The sequence below is a fragment of the Lacerta agilis genome, chromosome 2 (genome assembly GCF_009819535.1).
Source record: "Lacerta agilis isolate rLacAgi1 chromosome 2, rLacAgi1.pri, whole genome shotgun sequence".
Lineage (NCBI taxonomy): Eukaryota > Metazoa > Chordata > Lepidosauria > Squamata > Lacertidae > Lacerta > Lacerta agilis.
The window spans coordinates 33,647,036-33,668,764 of NC_046313.1; the positions used below are offsets into that span (position 1 = coordinate 33,647,036).

The 21,729-nt window shown below is 42.9% G+C and overlaps 1 protein-coding gene across 4 annotated transcripts in view; it reads left to right on the forward strand.

Annotated features, from left to right (window-relative positions):
* The window catches only part of SEC14L1 (SEC14 like lipid binding 1), a 56,555-nt gene that overhangs the window by 2,194 nt on the left and 32,632 nt on the right, over positions 1 to 21,729 (forward strand). For 3 of the 4 annotated variants that reach the window (XM_033139433.1, XM_033139434.1, XM_033139436.1), the window contains exon 1: positions 18,683 to 18,900. The exons of the other annotated variant lie outside the window; for it this stretch is intronic. The gene's annotated coding sequence lies outside the window, so the exon portion shown is untranslated. Of the gene's footprint in view, positions 1 to 18,682; positions 18,901 to 21,729 lie in introns of those variants that run through there. 4 annotated transcript variants of the gene reach the window in all.

Below are 21,729 nucleotides of genomic sequence, written 5' to 3' on the forward strand. Positions count from 1 at the left end.
CTAGAAGCGCACCTTATAAAGGCTTAGTTCCTCAGGATTGCAGAAAGCCCCTAACTTCAGACAATTAGCTTACAGTCTTCTTTTACAGAGCCATCATGCTCTGTAGCATTTATGTGACGTTTATGAGTATGTGGTTTCAAAATATGAAGTAGGTTTCAAAATATGAAGCTATTATTATTTATTCAGTTTATATGCCACCCTTTATCGAAAGATCCCTGGGCAGTGTACATTAAAAACAAGAGTCTTGTGTGCATACATAGCCTAAAGGGAGATTAAGATGCACATTCTGCCAATAGTTGTATTTGCTAAGAAGAGAATGGCTCAAGAACATCTTCTCATTTAATATACTTGCACTTTGCATTATGGATCTTCTATTAATAGCTCATCAGCTTTGGCCCCCATCCTAAAATTCATAGCCAGACTTAAACAAGCAGAAAACTGCAAAAGTGGGGGTAATGCTACAAAAGCAAATTCCTTTGAATGGCTTTTGGCAGGGAAAGGGATTGTGGAGAAGCAAGGCAATTAAAGGAGGGGGGGCAGGTCATGGGAAGCTGCAGAAAAAGTCATTTGGGCTTTGGCACAATTACATATTTTCATGTTTTCTACAGTGGAGAGGTCTATAAACATAAATACTTCTGAATAAATTATTGTGTGCCAAGCTCAGTTAATATGTCCCTGCGTTTGGCAATCCTGTTCACAGACTTCTGCAATGGGTCACCATCTTGAGCTGTCAACATAGCCTAGTACGTTGCACTTCATACTTGTGTAACCTTTATCCTGATCTGTAAATGCCATGTTGTGTCAGCAGGAGAAAATATCTGGTGTCTTTAGAAAGAAGAGTATTGGCTAATGGTAAGTGAGTCCTTAAGCTTTCTTAATTAAGCTAAACAGCTGGAATTGGGAAGGGCTCCTGTTACATAATCTTTCCATATTTTGTAATGGTCATTCTGGCATATAAACTGTTGGGAGTGGGTTTAGCTCGCCTGAGCTAATTACATTTTTTTCCTGTTGATAAAACAAATGTTGGGTGTGTTGAACACATTTGTGCCAAGGATCCTATTCCTTAGGGCCATGTACAAATTTTGTTTTGAGGTCTTAAGTGAGCCTTGCCTGCCTGCCTGCATTAACTTCTAATCCAGCCAAGAAGGAGGAATTCTTGTAGCTTAAAAGGTGATTCACATTGGAAGTTGGGAGTATAACTGGAGCAGCTATATGGCTTCAGCCTAACCAAAGACTACATGGATGTGGGGAAGAACCTTATTAGCCTTGCCTAAGTGATTCCTGTGTGCACATTAACTGAGTAGAGTAAGGAGAAGCAGCAAGAAAGTGGATCTCTGGTTGGCAAAAGGCAGCTCCCATTATCCCAGACTATTGGTCATCCTGGCTGGGGCTGATTGGAGCTTGCATCCAACAGTGTCTAGATGCCACCTTGTTGGCTGCAGTTGACCTACTTACAGTTTTCTCACTAAGGGTTTTTGTAGCTGCTATGTTAGTAAGCCAAGCGGTGACTGCTGAGTAAGAGAAGGGAAATTAGGGTCTTTTCACTTATTCAGAGAAGGGGAAACGAGACAATGGACCTTATATTTATTTTGATTCCCCCCTCACCCCGGGCTCCCTTTCCAGGGCAGAAAAGCTTTCTCAAGGTGGTTTACAGAAATAGGACAAAACAACTTTTAAATGTGTGGTTTTAAAAACTAAAACGGCAGCATGAAATGGTTCAAAGCCAAACCAGCCAATCACAGAAAGAATGATGAAATAGTATCAGCGGCAGCTGAAAAATCCAAGCTGATGTCAATTCATTAAAAGCACATTGGAAGGTCCTGGTTTAAAATGGCTAAATAGGCAGACAAAACAGATGCCCTGTGTGAGTGAGTTCAACAACAGGGCTACCACTGAACCAGCCTTGCAATCTGATTGACCTTAGCTATGGATCTGTGAGCAGGGCCCCAGTAGCTGCTCTTGGGACCCAGCCAGGTTCATATGAGTACACACAGTGTCAAAGGATGGTTGTTTTTCTACTTTAAAGAAAGGCAAGCTTTCTTTTTGTTGTGTTAAGATTTTGTTCCAATGCAACAGACTGGCGGGGGGGGGGCATCTGAGAATACCTGTTACTTAACTGTTTTTATGATCTGTTGCTGTAAAGTTAAATAGCAGCTTTAAGCAAAGAATGCATCCATTATATAGCCTTTAGCTGAAAACATCTGGGCTGAGTTCATGTGAACAGGTAATTTCAATGCTCAAACTTCTTGTTTTTTAAAAAGTATAGATTGACTGCACCTCTCTGCCAAAATGTGTTGCAAAAGGAAAGGGTAAGGTGAGTTAAAGGTTATATGTGGCTTGGAGAACTGTAACTTTCCTTTTCGATGGAAGGACAGTGCTTAAAGGCCAGCCATTTTGCTTTACAAGTGTAAGAGCAACCTGACTGTTGGGCTCCTTTTACTTTAGCATTCTTTCTCTCTTAAAATGGCTAGTTTGCCATATGTAGGCATTACTACCAAGAACCCTAAGAGGGCTCAGTTTCTCATCTAGCCTTCCCCAAAGTGCTATCCTTCAGATGTTTCTAGACTAAGCCCTAAACAGCCTCGGCCCCGTATACCTGAAGGAGCGTCTCCACCCCCATCGTTCTGCCCGGAAACTGAGTTCCAGTGCCGAGCGCCTTCTGGCAATTCCCTCACTGCAAGAAGCAAAGCTACAGGGAACCAGGCAGAGGGCCTTCTCAGTAGTGGTGCCCGCCCTGTGGAACGGCCTCCCATCAGATGTCAAAAGAGATAAACAACTACCTGACATTTAGAAAACATCTGAAGGCAGCCCTGTTTAGGGAAGTTTTTAATGTGTGGCATTTTAATATTTAATATTTGTTCGAAGCCACCCAAAGTGGCTGGGGAAACCCAGCCGGATGGGCAGGGTACAAATAATTTATTATTATTATTATTATTATTATTATTATTATTTATTATTGCTACTACTACTACTACTACTACAACTCCCATCATTGCCAACCATTGGCCATGCTGGCTCGGACTGATGGGAGCTGGAGCCCAACAACATCAGGATGGTGCCAGGTTGAAGAAGGCTAGTTCAGTTGATTCATTCTGCACCTCTAGCGCTCAACCTTGTAACTCATAAGACCAATCTGTGTTTTGTTTTATTTTCCTTTCTCTTCGTAAAATTATTGTTATAAATTGCAAAACAGCTGTCAAAAGTTGAAACCACCATATAAAAAATACATATAAATATTACTTTAAAAAAACAACCCCACACCTTTTAAAACCTCCTGTAAAAACAGCCAGGAATCATAGTGTATACAGTATACACAAACAATCCAATATCTTCCTTATTAAACGAGAGGAATCTCTTGTACAAAGGTTCATTCTTTACCAGATGAAATTCTGTGGAAACTGTGCAAACAATTCTGTGGAGCACGTGATGTGACTTCTGATTAGGCCGTTCTGGCGTTACTAATGTAGTTCAGAGAACTGGGCACAGCTTCACTGCTACTTACTGCCACCATAATATTTACCCAAAGTGCTGTGGATATATATATCTTGATTGTCTCCTTTTTTCCCATCTCAACCAGTCAGTGCTGCTCAGTAAACCTGCCACCCCCCCTTTCACAGTAAACAGTCCCACTATTAGTGATGTCTTTATAAATAATAATTATACAGCTCTGAACAGTGTTGATGCTTTGCTAAGGCAAAGCACATTTGTTCAAGTTTCCAGTGTAAAGGTGGGTTGTTGTTTTTCCTGAAAGGGTAAGAACGTTTTTTAATGGTCACTTACTATACATGGGCCTCTAGAGGAATGATCTTATCAGCTTGGAGTAATGCCTTGTGTTGATTGAACGTCAAAGAGGAAATGTCCGTTCTGTTTGAGGAACACGCTAATTATTTTCCATTTTTAAAAACACAACAACAACCTCTCGCTAGCGGTTCCTGCTTCTACTTGCACTTTGGTTCTAGCATTGTGGGCTGTAACCATGCTTACCTGAAATAAGTTCACTTAAAATTAAGTAGACTAAACAAACATATCTAGGATCGGGGTATAAGAGCCATTGCACTTCAATAACCATGTTGGAATGTAGTGTGAGGGCAGAGCTGAAATTTGGTGTAGTGTGTCTCCCCCCCCCCCCCCCAGCCCTTATCTCATCTCACAACATGGAATAGGGATGGGAAGCCACAGGCCTGGGGGCCAAATGTGACTTTCAGGCCTTTCCCCAGATGACACTTTCCCTCAATTTGCACTGTTGTGGAATCACTTGGAGATGGTTGTATTTAAGCTGTATATTAACAGGGTTGGCAGAAATAAATCTGTTGCTCTGCCTAAATTTTACCTCTCACCCTGCCTGCCACTAGGAGGTTGCCCCCGGCTGGAAAAAGTTTCCCATCCCTAAAGTGTGCAGTCTGGCACATAAGGGCCGCACTTAACACTTCCCCCCTCATGTTGTTTCAGCTGAAAATTCTCCCCTTGCTGCCAGTTCTGTTACCCGATCACGATAAAGCGTGCCTTTTTCTTTTGAGTCCCAATCCATGTAGCCACCCAGAGGAAGAACACAAGTTGAGCAAAGGCTGATGCTGCTGTCACCACTCCATTGTTTAGCAGGGACAACCTTAACCATTAAGTGTTATTCTTCAGCAGCCTGCAAACTCTTCTCTTCTTCCAGCATGTATGAAGAAGGCTGCTGGGTCAGGGTAGTAGCCCATTTAGTCCAGCATCCTTTTCTCACAGTGGCCAACCAGATGCCCATGGGAAACCCTCAAGAGAGCACAAGAGCTCTCTCCTCACTTGTGAGTCCCATTCACTGTTATTCAGAGGCCTACTGCCTCCTGCAGTGAAGGAGCAACATAGCCATCATAACTGGTGGCCGTTGATAGCCTTATCCTCCAGGAATTTGCCAAAAACTCTTTTAAAGCCATCTAGATTGGTGGCCTTCACTACATCTTGTGGAAGTGAATTCCATAGTTTTAAGTATGTGCTGTGTTCAGAAGTACTTTTCCCCACCCTGAACCTTCCAGCATTCAGCCTCACTGAATGTCCATGTTCTCTAGTGCTGCGAGGGGGGGGGAATTCCCCCCCTGTATCCACGTTCTCCACTACCAAGCCTACTTTTATTTGCCTCTATTTATACACCTTCCAAATCATTCCCTAGTGAGCAACAACAGCAAAACACCAAAAACAAAAACAAAACAAAAACCCAACAACCCTGCAGCTTGCATTCGGGGAAACTGCAGGAACACTTAAGAATTTCCTCTGAGATCAATTCTTGGTCCTTTTCCACTTGGTAAACACACAAGGCTTTTAATTCCAGGGTTTGCTGACTGTTTTGGATTTAGTGGTCCCCCAGGAGACTTCTCATCCACAAACCATCTCGTAGTTAATTGCCTGATGTCAGGTGCTTCAGTACACTCTATGTTTAGCCAGAGCAGCGGCCTGTCCTTTCTACAAACTGCCAGGAAGGTTATTTTGGGAGTGTTGAAGAATGATCCCGAGTCTCACAGTCAGGTACGCTTTATAGATGAGAGAATTTTTCTTGAGTGCAGGAGCATCATGGCATTTAGGTTCCCATATAGTTATCGTCAGGACGCGGGTGGCGCTGTGGGTTAAACCACAGAGCCTAGGGCTTGTCGATCAGAAGGTCGGCGGTTCAAATCCCCGCGATGGGGTGAGCTCCCATTGCTCAGTCCTTGCTCCTGCCAACCTAGCAATTTGAAAGCACATCAAAGTGCAAGTAGATAAATAGGAACTGCACTGGCGGGAAGGTAAATGGCGTTTCCGTGCGCTGCTCTGGTTTGCCAGAAGCGGCTTAGTCATGCTGGCCACATGACCCGGAAGCTGTATGCCGGCTCCCTCGGCTAGTAAAGCAAGATGAGTGCCACAACCCCAGAGTCGGCTGCGACTGGACCTAATGGTCAGGGGTCCCTTTACCTTTATAGTTATTGTCAGGGCTTTTTTTTTTTTTTTTTAAGCCGGAACTCAGATGGCGCCATTACCATTATAACAAGACAAGAGAGGTTTTCATGGTGAGTTCCGGCACCATCTTTTTCTGGAAAAATAGCACTGGTTATCGCCTAGGTTACTTGTGCAAACTCACATAGGAGTTTTTGCATAGGAGGAAGCTAAATCACATCATAACACTGTAGCACTACTTTGCATAGATTTTCACCTGTAATGACAGTTTGTAATTTAGAAATAGTGGAAGTTAGGGCAAGTCTTCATATTACTAAGGTCACATGGTTCCATGCAACTGCTCATAAACAAATGAATACACACTTCTAAAAGAGATTGGTTCATGTACATTTTTTTTCCATTTGGAAGTGGCCAGGCCAGGATGAGCATAGCCATATATTACAAGGATCACCTTGCCTGCCTTTAAGAGATGAAGCCTGAATGCCACCTTGGGGTCCAGCTTGGTGACCATGGATTGTGGAAGAGCGATGAGTGGAGGTGGTTCTTTAGCAGTCTAGGTGGGTAGGTGGCTACTTGTTGCTTCCCTGTCCTTTTTAGAAATAAGAGTGCTTTTATTTTCCCAGTTCTTCAGCTAAATTTGTTTGTCTTTAAGAAACTGTCTTTAAGACCCGTCGTTAATATGGGAGGTGTTGATTTCCTGGAACTGTGAATAGGCCTGTACTGCTTTCCTGCATGTTCCGTTGTAATTCTATCTCGCCTTGAATGTTTGTGCCAAGTATATAGTCTACATCAGACAGATAAAATAGGAAATTGGGGGAGGAGATGCACAATACACAGCTGCAAGCTTATGAAAGGAGGTGAGTCAAATGGCAGTGGAGGGGGAAGAGATACGAGGAAGCTGCATTTTCTTCTTTGTCAGAGAGGAATGGGTCTTGTAGGGGGATTTGAAAGAGGAAAGAATATTGAATGACTTAACTCCAGCCTCTGTCATGATAAAGTGCTTTTGTCAGTACATGTATCCTAGTCTTTTTCATTCATTTGTTAGGAGCATGGGCTCATCTGTGCTTCAGGAATTTTAAAGGACCTGAGAACATGGGCACATGTTCCGTGCCAACTTCTAGAGCTCTCACTAGAGTCTAATTGTGCTTACAGCACAAAATGAAGTTCTTGGAGGGGTGCCTATGGATGTGAGATGGCATAAAATGATAAGGCCTTGATTGGTCCTTCCCAGCATAGCCTCTGTTTCTGCTAGGGGCAACACACAATGTGTCTTAGGGCTTCTCACCATTACCCTAGCAGCACAGCAAGGGGGTAACATGAGGAAGGGCAGTAGCATAGGGATAGGGAGAAACTTGATTCACTTCCCATTTAAAGGCAAACCTAGCTAATTCACATGTTCCAAAACTTAATATGCAAACCAAATCACAGCCATCGTTTGAAATTCACCTTTCTTCCAATTTTGCAACGCTGTTCTCCAGCCAAGTAATGGGTGCAAAAATGCATTATGCTAGGGGAAAGCGTTCACAGAAATCCATATATTAGTGAAAATAACATACAGATATGCATTCTGCTAGGAAAGATTGCTTTGCAAAAATGTGCAGAGTAGGCAAATTTGCATACAAAAATGAGAAAGCTGCACTAAAGTGATGGTGGATTTTCATGGGGACTTTCTCCCCTAAAAATTGCAAACTGATCTGGAAATGTGAAGAACTGGATTTAAGACTGGAAAAACAATTTGCTCATCCCTCCTGCAGCTCAGTGGTGGTATGGCATCTGTTCTGCATGCAGAAGGCTCCAGGTTCATTCCCTACCATCTCCACTAGGACTGGCAATGCCTGAAACCCTGGTCATTGTAGACCAGGGGTGGGAAACCTTTTTCAGCCTGAAGACCACATTGCTGTGGAGACAACCATGTAGGGATGCATGCCATTGGTGGGCGGGGCCAGAGGCAAAAGTGAGTGGAACGACAGATGTGACTCATTTGTACAGTAGGCTAAAATCCAGCCCATGCAAAAGTCAGGTTTCTACACATGCACCTCTACATCTAGGCAAACAATGGGCACTATCATACTTCAGTGGCATCTTCCAGCCAGGCAGAAGCAGTTATAAAGGAAGGCATAGCACTGGGTGTTCAGCAACATTGCATGGGGAGGAGAAAGATAGGCTTGGAAAGCCACATTCTGCCCCAGGACTTGAAGTGCTGCACCCCTGCCATAGACCATACTATTTAGATGGACTGATAGTGTGACTTAATAAGGCAGCTTTCTGAGCTCCTGATATTCCAAACTACAGTGGTAATAATAAACCAGTCACCTTAACACTGAAGAATATGTCTAAACATGCAATCTTGCCACCCCGTGTTCTTTAAAAACAGAGCAATGCGCTGTTTTGTATGTGCTCAAATAAATTAGCCCATTGTGATGCATGGGATAGAGTCCCACCCTAGCTCCAGGCTCCTGCCAGTAGTGTGTGAAGCACAAAAACAGCACAAACAAAAGTCTTAAGTCAAGAAGTGATAAAGGAAAAACTTTCCTTCTCCTTGCCCTGGAAATAGATCAGCTGGTCTAAATGCAGCTTTAGCCTGTTAATATAATGAAGTTTTTGATCATGGGTGGGGAGCCAAGTGGAGACGACAACAGCTGCCCTCCTAAATCAATAAAAATCAATAAAAATACTTAACTGACTGAAGTTTTGCCCCCCTTAACATAAAGCCTGCTCCCCTTAACATAAATCCTGGCTATGCTCCTGTTTCTGATCTGTTGTGGGTACCACAGCCTTGCCTAAGAATATGGAAGCTAGTTCTATTGCTTTTATTATTTTACTCTTAATGTTATAAACTCATCTGAATAACTTGGCAAAGCAGTATAGCAACGTTTTATTTAAAACAGGCAACACGAGGGGAAGGTGGAATCCTTTGGACGTGACGTGAGTTCAACCTGTATCTCTTGTTTACTGTCACAGCCAGGTTGACATAACAAGGTACTATGAGAAACCAGAAATTATTTGTTGTATTCCAACGTTAGAAAACATAGAACCATAGAATTGTAGATGAAAGGGGAAACGCTAGTCCTGGAAATATTTGAATGAGCGCACTGCCTGTTTTTTTTTCTTTTCTTTTAAACTGTTTTTGTTTTAACAGTGACATAATTGGACAGCCATTTCTTAAATATTTAAAGAGCTACTGGGAATAAACTTAACACAGCTGTGCAGTGACCTAAATTCCACTTGCTGTAGATTTCGTTAGAAAGTGGATTTGTTTGCTTGCCAAAAATCTGACCAAGGCCATTTGCTGCTTCAAAGAGTGCCGTTGTCAGCAGAATTTAAAAAGTGTGAAGTTAGCAAAGCTTCTTCCAGCCTCATTCCTCTCCTCCTCCCTGCACCCCAATGCATTTTTTAAAATGAGCAAATGTTGCTAACCAATTCAAAATAAAGACTAAATGCAGAAGCACCATACAGGCCCCTTAACCTGAGTACTGTGCATGGTGGTGAAGCTGCTTTGCTTCGTATAATAAGCACTGGCCCTAGTCATTGCCATCTATGGCAAACACTTTCCACTTCTTACTCAGCTAGACTCTGCAATAGGAACATGTGGCATAACTGGAATGTACCCCTGGAGATAAAACAGCAACAGGCGAGACCTGATTCAAGGGCATTGGCTACTTCCCAATAATTCCTAACATTTCCATTTGCTCTCTGATTCTCGGAGTCCACATGCACAGTTTCTCAACTACAAGATTTAACACAGAGAATCAATGCACTGCAGTGAACCCTTGAACCTGGTGACATTGAATAAAGGTAAAGGGACCCCTGACCATTAGGTCCAGTCGCAGACGACTCTGGGGTTGCAGCGCTCATCTCGCTTTATTGGCCAAGGGAGCCGGCGTACAGCTTCCGGGTCATGTGGCCAGCATGACAAAGCCACTTCTGGCGAACCAGAGCAGCGCACGGAAATGCCATTTACCTTCCCGCAGGACCGGTACCTATTTATCTACTTGCACTTTGACATGCTTTTGAACTGCTAGGTTGGCAGAAGCAGGGACCAAGCAACGAGAGCCCACCCCGTCGTGGGGATTCGAACCGCCAACCTTCTGACCTGCAAGCCCTAGGCTCTGTGGTTTAACCCACAGCGCCACCCGCATCCCATGTGACATTGAATAGTGATGTGTAAAATGGTTTATACCTCTTCAAGGTTGATCTGAGACTGAATATATATGTATATTCTTTAAGCTCGCATTGTTCTGAGTTCTAGTACATGTTGCATTGAGAGATTTAGTGTACAATATTCTCTTATTTCATATTCAGGGTTGTGCTTGATGAGGTTCTACTCTCTGTATTCCTTCGTTGTTTGATACTGCTCTCCAGTTGCAGCATCCTGAGTTAATATTTGTGCTAAGATCACCTTCAGTGACTCTAGGATCTCTTTCATGAATTGGAAATTCTAATTTTAGAACTCAGGCTTGTGTGTGCGTAGTAGTTGCAATTACTGGTATCTACCATATTTCTCCAGCATGCATCCTTTCCAGGACACAATCATTCTTAATTTTTTATTTTTTTCTTACTGAGCGAGCGTCTCTGAACTTCCAGCAACTGCACTTTTGACACCGGTGATGTTTTTGCATCTGGCTGCATCCACATTACCACTTACTCCAGCTTCATCACCTTCTCGCCACTTGTGTTTGAAGCTGAGTATACATGACATTCGGCGCAATCCATTTGTATCCTATAGTTTCTTGAGTATTACCCATTTGATGCATTTCCTCTTAAAGCAGTCTCCATCTGATTTGAAAAAGTCAGCTGCAGTTGAGCTGAGGTGTGTACATTTCATATATCCATTGCTGTGTGCGCAGATGACAGCTTTTTTTGGAGTTTGGGTGTGTGAGTGTGCAGGGAAACAAATTGGGTAACGTGCATCGGGTAAAGACATCCCCACCCCCTCCCTGGTCTGGACAGCAAGGTAAAAATATCCCTTGAAATGCAGCAGAGGGGAAATTACCTCACAGTGTTTTAAGCCACTAATGTGTATGTTGCTTTCAGTGCGTTGGCTGGTAACTTTCCATCTGGGCTTGTAAACCAGAGAAATCTTCAGGACTGAGGTAAGGAGCAAAATAAACAGCAGCCACCTTTCCATTAACTGCCTGCCAATTTTCTTGAGCAGTTTCTGAAAGGGAATGTGATTATTTTGCTTCCTGGCACAAAAGGAAGTCTCAGCAGCAGCAAATTATGCTGGTGAACATGCTTCTTGTAACCCACCTTGAATTTGCCTGCCCTCGGAAAGCTGGATACAAAGATAACGAACATACTGGAAGGCAAAGGTTTTGTTTAAAAAGAAACATAAAAACTTTAATATCTTTCCGCCCACCCCGATGGCTGCCTTTGCTTTGAGCCTGCTAGAAATGTCTTGATAATAATAGATATGTTTTCCACAGAAGCACAGACAACCTATGAGCGTGATATCACTAGTTTCTTGACCATCTTGGCTGTCTTTTTCTCAGTCGTCATAGTTTGAGAAGTGTGAGGCATTCCTGAGGGGCTCTCAAAGGTCAATATGTGGTCTGTGGTGCTCAGGGAAGTATGCTTTCCAGTGCTCGGGTGAACTGCCTTTGTTCTCCCCGCAATTAAAAGAAGCAAACTCAACAATGGAAAAATGAGCATAACATGCACATTTATTTCATGTACATAATTTATAAATGTTATATCCTTCAGCTATTCTCTGTGTGACTCTTTCCTCTTTTTATGGCTGAGCTGCTAATGGTTTATTAGAAGGAGTTTTGGGCAGGAAGTTTTTAAGTGGAAATTTTACAGCTGTTTCCCCTCGCGTGACCATATCCCATTCTGTTTCAGACTCAATGAGTTAGGATTCAGTTCAGATGGTTCTTTCTGTCTCTCTTTTGGTCACACATGAAGTGGAGGGGCTTCCCGCCCCAGTTTCTGAGAAGCCTGAGGCTTGGAAAACCTTGCATGAGTTGCTCACAAGATCATTGTATTCCACCGGAACAATCACAAAAGGTGACTGACAAAAAAGTCAGGTATTTTCCTACAGCCTCTGATGATTTACTTTAAGCTAAGTGATGTTGATGTACCTTCTGGGGGCAACACACACTACTGGGCCTCATCCACAGTTGCAAACATTCAGTCAAACTTTTGTTTGGGAGTGGCACGGGGTCTCACATCCTTCCAATAATTCATTCGGCCTCTGTCTCTTCTCAGAAGGCCCCTCCAATTGCAGTTTGCAGAACACATTTCTTTATATCCCAGAAGTTTTCATTATCAACCAGTAAAAGGTGTGTGTGTGTGTGAGAGAGAGAGAGAGAGAGAGAGAGAGAGAGAGAGCGCTCTCTTGTGCATTTCATAGAAACTTGCTGAACCCAGACCACTGAACTAAAGGGATGTATTTGTCAGTAAAGCAACGTGGAATGTTTGTATTGTTAATCCCTGTTAGAATTCAAGACAGGAAAGCATTCTACCCCCCTCCTTTATATAACTTCAGAAAAATGTTGAAATCTTGATCTTATTCTGCATCCCCCCACCTTTGTTCTCCTAGCTCTTGTCATCTGCCAACATATGACAATTAGAGAGATGTTTGCTGTTGGTGATGAAAGAACCAAATGGTGGATGCTTCCATGCAAGCTGTTTTGTCTGGATCTGTCATTCTAAATTCATTCATTTTTATGCAGCAATGTTATTTCAATCCATTCTGCTATGCACCATAGTCCTCCCATTCCACCCATGTGATTTTTGGGATGTGGGGTGGTAAAAACTCCTGCAACTTGAGATATAACACTTAGTAATGCTTAGTATCTCTCAAACTTTGATTCCAAACGTTCCATAGTAAAAACAACAACAACACTAAATGTAACATTGAGGGGTGTGTTTTTTATAGTTGTTATTTTTTTGTAATAATTTTTATTACAATAATAGCCTCATTATAACAATGCCAATTTATAATACAGTCATTAACACCAATTGTTCCAATACCGAATTATATAATTTAGATAAAGTGGGGCCCCGCGTACTAGATTTGATGGTTTGATTATTTTCCTTATTTCTGCATTGCAAAAACTTACTAATTTCAATTACATTCTGGTCATAATAAGAATCACTTATACAACAACTGCAATATTAATAACTTCTATTCGTGTTGACATATTAAATGATTTATAAAATTACAAGTGAGGAACTCAAACTATATCCTTGTTCTTCCTGTGTATGGCAATTATTCTGTCTGTGGTGTTTATTCCTGTCCTTGTAAGATGTTATGTCTTTCTTTCCCCTAGTTGTTGCTGTTATCCGTCATGTATAGTTGTTATTTTGACCAAATTTCAAAATTTGGGCAAAATTCCAATTTGGCTTACATTTATAGAACTGACATTTCATTTAAATTATATCAAAACTGCCTCCATTTGTGCGTATGTGCCATTTCCTATGATGTCAGCAAGATGCTTTGTGGCTTCATTAATCCTAAGACCTGGTGAGTGATGGCACTTAATTCTGTATCTGTTTGGAAGCCGTGGCATGAATTGCTTGTTAGCTTTGCAGGATGGAAACAGGGGTTTGACTTGCCAAGGTTGTTGTGGCCACATCCTCACCCTATTTCATAATCTCCATGAGTGAGGCTTGGGGCTTAGATGCATGCCACTTCTGGTTTTGCATAAACTTTGGGCAATAGTACATTGACTTTGGAAGATGGGAAGGCAGAATGCTGGCACCTGAACTTATTTGATCTGTCCATGATAATTTTAATGGGAGCAGATGAACGAAGACCAAGCAGAAATAGTACAAAAAGCTGAGGGAAAAGAAAAGGCAAGTTTAGTGTTATAAACAGACTGAAAACATAAACGGCGGGTATTGTATTGCCATTTTATCCATAGCATAACCACATATGGAATCCTGTGCACAGTTCTGGTTGCCACATGTAAAGAAAAATGATATAACAGCATTGAATGAATAGAAAAAGATAATTTCAAAGGTTAGAGCACCCTTCCTACCGAAACATCTAAAGAGGCTAGTGAGGGGAGGGAGACAATAAGTGAATCAAATCTGGCACAGATTAAGCCCCCGCCTGCCCCAGAACCGTTTTTAGCCTGAGAAGTCCATATTGCTTTCTGGACCACCACCTGAGGGTGACATGTCAGTGGACATTTTCCCAAGAGACAAGCGTGAGGAGCAACAAATGTCATTTTTAGTTTTGAGCAGTAGGCTAGCTTCTAAACACACACTTCCATCTCTGCAGGAAAGAATCATTATCAGAGTACAAGGACCTATCCAGCCAAGCAAAAACACATGAGGATGGTAGCAGGGCAGTGGGGCACCTGGTGAAAGTTCCAACCAAAACTTGACCAGCCTAGAGGGATCCATTTGGCCCCTTGGACTGACATTCCCCATCCCTACCCTAAGGCAAACTCTTTTTCCTCTCACTTCCAGGTATTTGCAGCAAAGAGGAAGCTAGAGCAAATTTTTAACTGGAAGGAGGGAGGGAGGGAATCGGTCCAAGCAACCATCCAATGAGAAGCCACAGGTACCTTGTGTTGGCTGGAGAGGTTTATACGCAACAGCAAGATGATGTAATGTGCTGAGGTTATCTGATGCCAATCCAGAAATTGCTGATTTGGAAAAGTGCCCATTTTCAGAAGCTTGTGTCCTACTTTCAGGAAATGACTGCATAATGAGAATCTGTGTTGCTAATTCTGTGTTGCAAGTAGAGTTGCTTAATATGGGTTTATTTTCACAAAACGCTTTGCACTCTTGAGGGAGCCGGGAAAGGTTTCATTGCAACATGTTAAATTTAAATCAAAATGTTTTTCTTTAGAATCAGGGAAGGGACATTTAAGATAGTGATGAATGGTAAACTACTTTCCTTATACTTCGCACACACAAAAATGTTAGCGCTTTGTTAAAATGCTATCTATAAAGATGTCTTCTCTTTTAAAATCTCTCTCTCCATTCACAAGCTGATCTTTTAAATATGCCACATATGGCCCAGGAATAATTTAATCAGGCCAGACAAAGAACTATAAACCCCTGACCTGAATAAGGAAAAGTAAAATGCCATGTATTTTTATGCCAAAAAAATCATTATACATTACAGTATAATGCTGAAAACGTTTTGTATTATCCTTCATACAGAAATTAGTTCATTTCATTACAACATCTTAGATAAGGAAAGATAAAGTAATTTTAGAAACTACCATAGTTAAAGTGATTTCATAAAAAGGATACAATCAGTAGGGGAGTTTGGGACTGCATATATATACTGTGGCTTATTAAGCATCAGTTATAGATTAAAGTATTTATTGAACAATCAGAGACAGAGTAACTTACTCTTGGAAAATTTCCACCATTCCTCATTCCTCTCACATTGCTCTCTGATAACGTCCATAGCCTAGTAATGTCGCCAACTTTTTTAACAGGCCCCTGCTCATTTGCCTTCAACAGCTTGATCTGCAGATGTTAACAGATGATGATGCTTATGCCAATATCATGAAAGGTTTCATCTGCTGATTTTGGCTGGCTTTAAAAGGAGCTTGGATAAATTCAGAGGCAAGGCCACTGTTGCACGCCACCCCAGTCTCCAAGTGGTGCGAGATTCCAGGGGTTCCAGGTGGTCACCCAGGGTATTTCCTTTCGGAATTAGGCACAGCAGAGACTGTGGTGTCTTTATGATATATGGTTTATTTACATATATATACAACCTGAACCTACAATGGAGGGGTTTATAGCATTTACACCCCAACATGGTATTGTTTCTCCCACAGGAAGCCTTGGATTCAAACAGAAATAAAACAATACTCTCACAAATTCTGGCTTGCATCACACGCTTTCTACTCTGGTCTTTTGTATTTCAAACCATGTGCTAGAGGAAGGGGCCCCATCCATCTGCCATCTCTCACAGAGCCCCTTTCCTTTGTTTCCCTCAATGGCCAATATTCTAGGCTGTCTCTTCAACACAAGAAGGTGGCCTGGCTACCTAATCCAGGGGTTAGAAGGATCTCGCCTACAGCCTGCTCTCCCACCCCAAACTCATAACATGAAGAATGTACCTTACTTCCAGTATCAGTGGCTGTGTGCTGGGGAGCGAGCACAAGTAGACTGCTGTGCTCATGCCCTCCTTGTGAGCATCTCATAAACTGGCCACTGTGGGAAGAGACTGTGGTCTGATCCAGCTGGGTGGTTCTTATGTTTTTAAGCTGCTATTAAAGGCACAGGAATTGTTTGTTTGTTTGTTTGTTTGGTTTTTGTTGGTAAATTAAGAGACTGCAATGTAGTAAATAACTTTTCTTAAGAGTAATCCTGGAGCATATGTATATATTAAAACAAGTTAAATATTCATTACTCTGGAGGAAGAGTTTGTTAACGGTAGCTTGAGAACCTCTGATGGGGGAAAGGAAAAATAACTAAGGAAATTCCTGCACAGAACAACAAACCAAATCCCCAATTCTGGCAGTGTGAGAAGGAACCATGTGAGAGTCACAACCTAAATAACTCATGCCAGATTCTGTCTCAACGGCCATTAATAAACAGTAAAAGTTTGTGTCTGGAAAAATATTATTATGGCTTGATTTCAAAGTCTGCACTGTTTACACTCACCCTTTTCTGGTTACAGACAAACACATTGGCTAATATTTAATTAAAACAAAACAAAACTCGCTCCTTCTCTGAGGCTAACAAAAAATGACTCAACAATAATATAAATACTGATTTCCCCACTCCGCCCATAAAAGCATGAGAACTGTTTACAGTTGTTTTCTTGAGTAACAGCACAGAGACCGATTCTTAAAATATGGCATTGGGCTTTCAAGCTGCATTCCTAGGAACTCTGGACTTGAGCAGAAGCTTAACATAAGTTGCTTAATTAGAAGCTCAGTAACACGGTGGGCAACTTGAAAGAGAGCTTGTTCACCAGGTTCAAGCTTCTCTTCCAAAACACAAAACCAGTTGGTGCACTGGGAGTGTTCTAGGGTTCATTCTCATGAGTTGACAGCTAAGTTCACCAGGCTTAGACTGCAAACACCAGAACATGTCCCAGAATCCCCAGTCAAGTGCACATAAGTAAAATATCCAAATATAAGAATACTTCCTGCAGAATGTGCCTCCGAGACATTCCTTCCCACGCATCTGGCCCAGTGAATAGTTCGGTAGCATTACATTGACATGCCCATGCAAATTTGCCTGTTATTGGATGTTAAGACAAGCAAAACTCTTCCTGCCCTATGACACTGTAAGAAAGAAACCAGCCTCCTGAAGAGCTGTGTTTTGGGCCTGATTAACTCCCACAAGTCTTTCTGAAAACAGCAGACTCTCTACTGTTCCAAGGATGCTGTAATGAGATTCTGAAACTTGCAGTTTTATAAGAATAGTGTTTGCTCGCATTAGACTGGCAGGCTCAGATATTTTGGCTTTGGGATAAAGAGCACTGGGCTGGAACAGACAAGCAAAAACACAGCAAGTACAGGTGCTGAAGTTTACATGGAAGTTCACTTCCATCAGCTCAGATTTTCAATGGTGAGGCAAAAATGATCTGTTCTCAGAGGCACTTTTAATTTTTAAAAAACTGACATGCTCTAGGGCTGAATCCTGGCATTAAAAACCAAACAATCCAGCTTGCGCTAATTTATTATGGAATTATAATATTGTTTACCACCACAAGTGGTGAGGAGTTTCGTGGGGGTAGCACCTACCTAGATTTTATTTCCTTTAGAATAAAGTCAAACGAGGCTTACTGGTCTTTTGTAATGGTGTTTATTTGAAAATACGCAGATGGAGTGTAGGTGAAGGCATAACATCAAATCCCTCCAGTAGGCACCCAAAGTTCACTGCAGCCACTCAGTTTCCCAGGTCTATTACTTACACACACACGTGTGGCAGGTGAGGCAGATCTTTGAAATCTTTGCTGGCCACTGATACGGAGAGTAATTAAGAGCAACCCGCCTTCAATTTCTGTAACAAATAACACCTGCCAAGCGAAACTTGTCCAACCTATTTAACTCTAAGAGAACCCCCAAATTGAAAGGGACCCAAAGAGATCATCCAGCTCAGTACCCCATCCATAACACTATGCACGGCATATTATTGTACAGCACTGTGTGTCACATTAAAATGAATTAAAAGTAACACGTCGACATCGGTATGTTGTATACGCAGTGCAAATGAACACGGGAGTTTTTTTGTGTATGATGTGTCACGCATAATTACGATGTTTTATGTTCTTTCACATTTTTGAGTGTAAATAAAACGTCGTATGGGTGGACAACCTGCCTGTGACACGATAGTCACAAATAAGTAAGGATGACACAGACAATGGGAATTTGGAATCCACCTCTCTGCTTTAATTTGAGTTTTACTGATTTTCAGTTATGAATGAATAGGAGAGAAGGAGCGGGGGTTGAAATAGCAATACCAACAGATCGGAGTACAGTAGTCCCATCTCAAAAAAGGGGGGGAAATGTTTTAACCGTCCGAAACAATCCCAGCTGTGGTTCGCTGGATCCACGGTATTCAGATAAAAGTGCCATTGCACCATGTTCCGTGTGCTCTGCTGGTGGACGAAAGCCGTGCTCGATCGATGGCGCCCATTCAGCGGCGTTCTCTGTAGCAATCAGCTGCCACAGCAACACGGTAGAAACGACCCCACTCGCTGCGCAAAAACAGCTGCGCGCCTTCGCTCTGAGCGTTCCACGTACTGTACACACCTGCGCGAGCAGCCGCCTGACGCCGCCTCTTGAGAGCATGCGCAGACGGAGGAGCAGGGGCGGGGTGGAGCGTCCTCTCGCCTCCTCACAGTGCGCAGGCGCACGGGTTGGAAGGCAGCCGGGCCCCTCCTCTGCTCCGTCACTGGCTAACAACGAGCCGGGCCGTCTCCGCTCTCTGTTCCCCCCTCCCTCCTCCTCCTCCTCTTCCCCCCTCCGGAACCGGCGGGGGCAGCAACACCCGAAGGAGGGAGCCGAGCAGGGAGCCGACATGAGACAAGAGACCAGCCGGCCTTGGCGATAGAAGAAGAAGGTGGGTCCCGCGGCGGCGGCGGCGGCGGCGAAGCTCGGCTTCTCCCTCCCTCCCTCCGGTCCTCTTCATCCGCTCGGCTGCTTCCCTCGCCGCTATCCCGAACAGTGCCTTCCTCGGGCTGCTCTCCCCACCCTCCCTCCCTCCCTCCCTGAGGAGGCCCCCTTCACCCCCCACTAGCTGCCCCTCGGTTCCCCTTCCCCTTTTAAGCACCTTCTCCCCCCCCCCCGTTGCCTTTGACTCCCACCCTCAGTGCTCCTCTCCCCCGGCTGCCCCCCCCCGTCCACGAATATGGTCTCCCCCTGCGCCTCCTTTTCTCTCTTTTTCTTCTTCATATCTGGCAATCTCCCATCCTCTTCCTCCTCCGCCGCCTTCTCTTCTCGGTCCTTCTCTCCTCGCCTACTCTCAGCTGCTTTCCTCGGCCCAGACCCTCGCCCAGCCACTCCGGAGTCGCTTCCACACCTGGCTCGCCTTCCCTCTCGGGGTCGCCCCTCTTCCTCAGCTCCTTCCCCCCGTCACCCCGACTTCCCTCCCTCCCTTCCTCTGGCCTATATGCCTCTTTTGAGGATTCTCTCTCTCTCCCCCCCCCCCTTATCTCTCTGCCCCAAAGTGGCTGGTACAACCCAGCCAGATGGGCGGGATATAAATATTATTGTTATTAATATTTCCCTGTCCCTGGCTTCCCACTTCTACCTGCCTCTCAGCATTCTCAGTGCATCGTACCTCATACCTCCGCAATCCTTTCCTCTATCTGCCTGCCTGCTTTTTCCCTTCCACCCACCACTTTCTGGTACCCAGACTCTACCACTTCCCCATATTCACATTCACATTCCCTCTTCCAGCTTTCCCGCATGTGCCATTGCTGTCTTTCTCTGGCTTCTTTCCCATTGATCTCTCCCCATGCTTGTCCTTAAAATGCCTTGGCTCACCCCTTTGTCCCCTGGCAGCTCTCGGCTGTTCCCTCCTCTTTTAATTTTCTTCTCAGTTTATTAACCCCCAACTCAGGCTTTGTTTACTTGAGTGCCCTTTGCTTTGCCCCAGAATACTTTCTTTCTTTCTCATCCAGCCCCCACCACACTCCCCCCACTGTGGCTTTCTGTTCGCTATGCTATTATTCTGCTTGCCTATTCTGAAGTTAGGCAGTTGTTCCCTAGCTGGCTCCTAAAACAACTGCCTACCTACCTTCAAATAGGTCAGATGAATAGTGGCCAAATCTTTGGGAAGTTTCTTCCCTCCTCACCGATTCTCTTCTGTGGTTCTTAAACCCTTTCCCCTCTTTTTTAAGTTTAGGGAAAGTTATTTGTCCCATTAAATCCTGCCTTTTCAACTTCAGTTGCTGGAAAGGGGCTTCAGTGCACAGGAGATTATTAAATTTACTAAAGTCTCTTAATTCTACAAGTCTGTGGTAGATGAATTCGGAATAAATAGACCCCAAACTTAGTCACACTTGGTGACTTTGTTTCTGCTTTCGACTGCTTTGCAGCTGGCTGCAAGTGTGGTGAGAAAGAGGAAAGAAAACTGTTTCAAGCCTGTACTTTATCATTATTTGGATTGGGTTTTTCTGCTTAGATGTGTCAAAAATACTGTGACCAAATGTTTCTTTTCACATAGTTCTTGTCTTTCTAGCTTCCTAAGAATAATGGTTTGGTGGCTTGCTGACAAGCCGATCACTGTGTTGCAGGGAGTTGATCTTTCTCCAACATTCTTCCCTTTAGCTGCTTACAGAATGATTGTTGGAATCCTGGAAGAGACTGTTAACTTCCATTGGCATTCTGAAGCTAATTTGGAGAAGCAGCCGTTTGTAGACTCTTTTTTTTTCTGTAGCTGTAGAAACTGGTCCTAGCCACCCAGACTGGCTGGAACAACCCAGTCAGATGGGTGTGGGACAAATAATAAATAATAAATAGAATGGCCTCCTAACACCCATTTATGTTAGCTGTGTACACAAGATTTGTGTACATTCTTGTGTGTGTGATTGTTAATACATACCAGGCAGTAATATTCAGTCCCATGAATTCCTTAAGGGCGTTCCTACTAAGTGCCCTAGTGGCAATTAATTATCTGTAGAGCATTGTATTTTTCATCAGCTTCTGTGTGCTTGTGCAGAAGTAAATTAACTAAACATATACAAAATGTATGCCTGGAAGGTATTTATTTTACTACTTACCATCTTTATTGTGTTTATAAGAATGAAATACTCATCATTCATTCTTTTTGTTACTTTAAAATATTTCCTGTCTATTAAAATGATTGGTACCAGCCCAGAGTCTTGGGGAAAGACTGAGCTAAATTTCAGTAATTAGCCCTTGTTGCATTTAGATTTCAAAATAGGTCAGTTTTTTATTTACAGTTTGGCAACGTGTCACTCTTAGATATTAATTCAAAAATCTTATTCTAGGTATACTGAATAATTTCCATACTTTCTATGACTTCTTTTTGCTAAAAACAGATGTTGTTCAGAGCCACTTTAATGGGAAAAATCAGTAGAGAAAGTAAGAATAAAATCTTATTCCTAGTTTTCCCATTATATTCAATATACCTTGTCCCATTTTTAAAAAGAAGTTGCCTGCAACATTTTCCAGTTAAAGTAGTTGAGTCTGTGGATATATTGTTTACATTATATAGATCTGCTAGTTTTAGTATGAGAACATACTGGATTTTTGGAAGGTACCCCCCCCCCTAATTTCCTTTTCAGAGGAACTTATTTGAATATATGCTTAAGTAGCACATAGCATAGAAACCTGTTATAAGGCTTTGTATTTTCCACTTGCCAAGTAACATAACTTACACCATAGAGATGAACAAATCCTTTTCTGACTTTCAGCTTCTTGG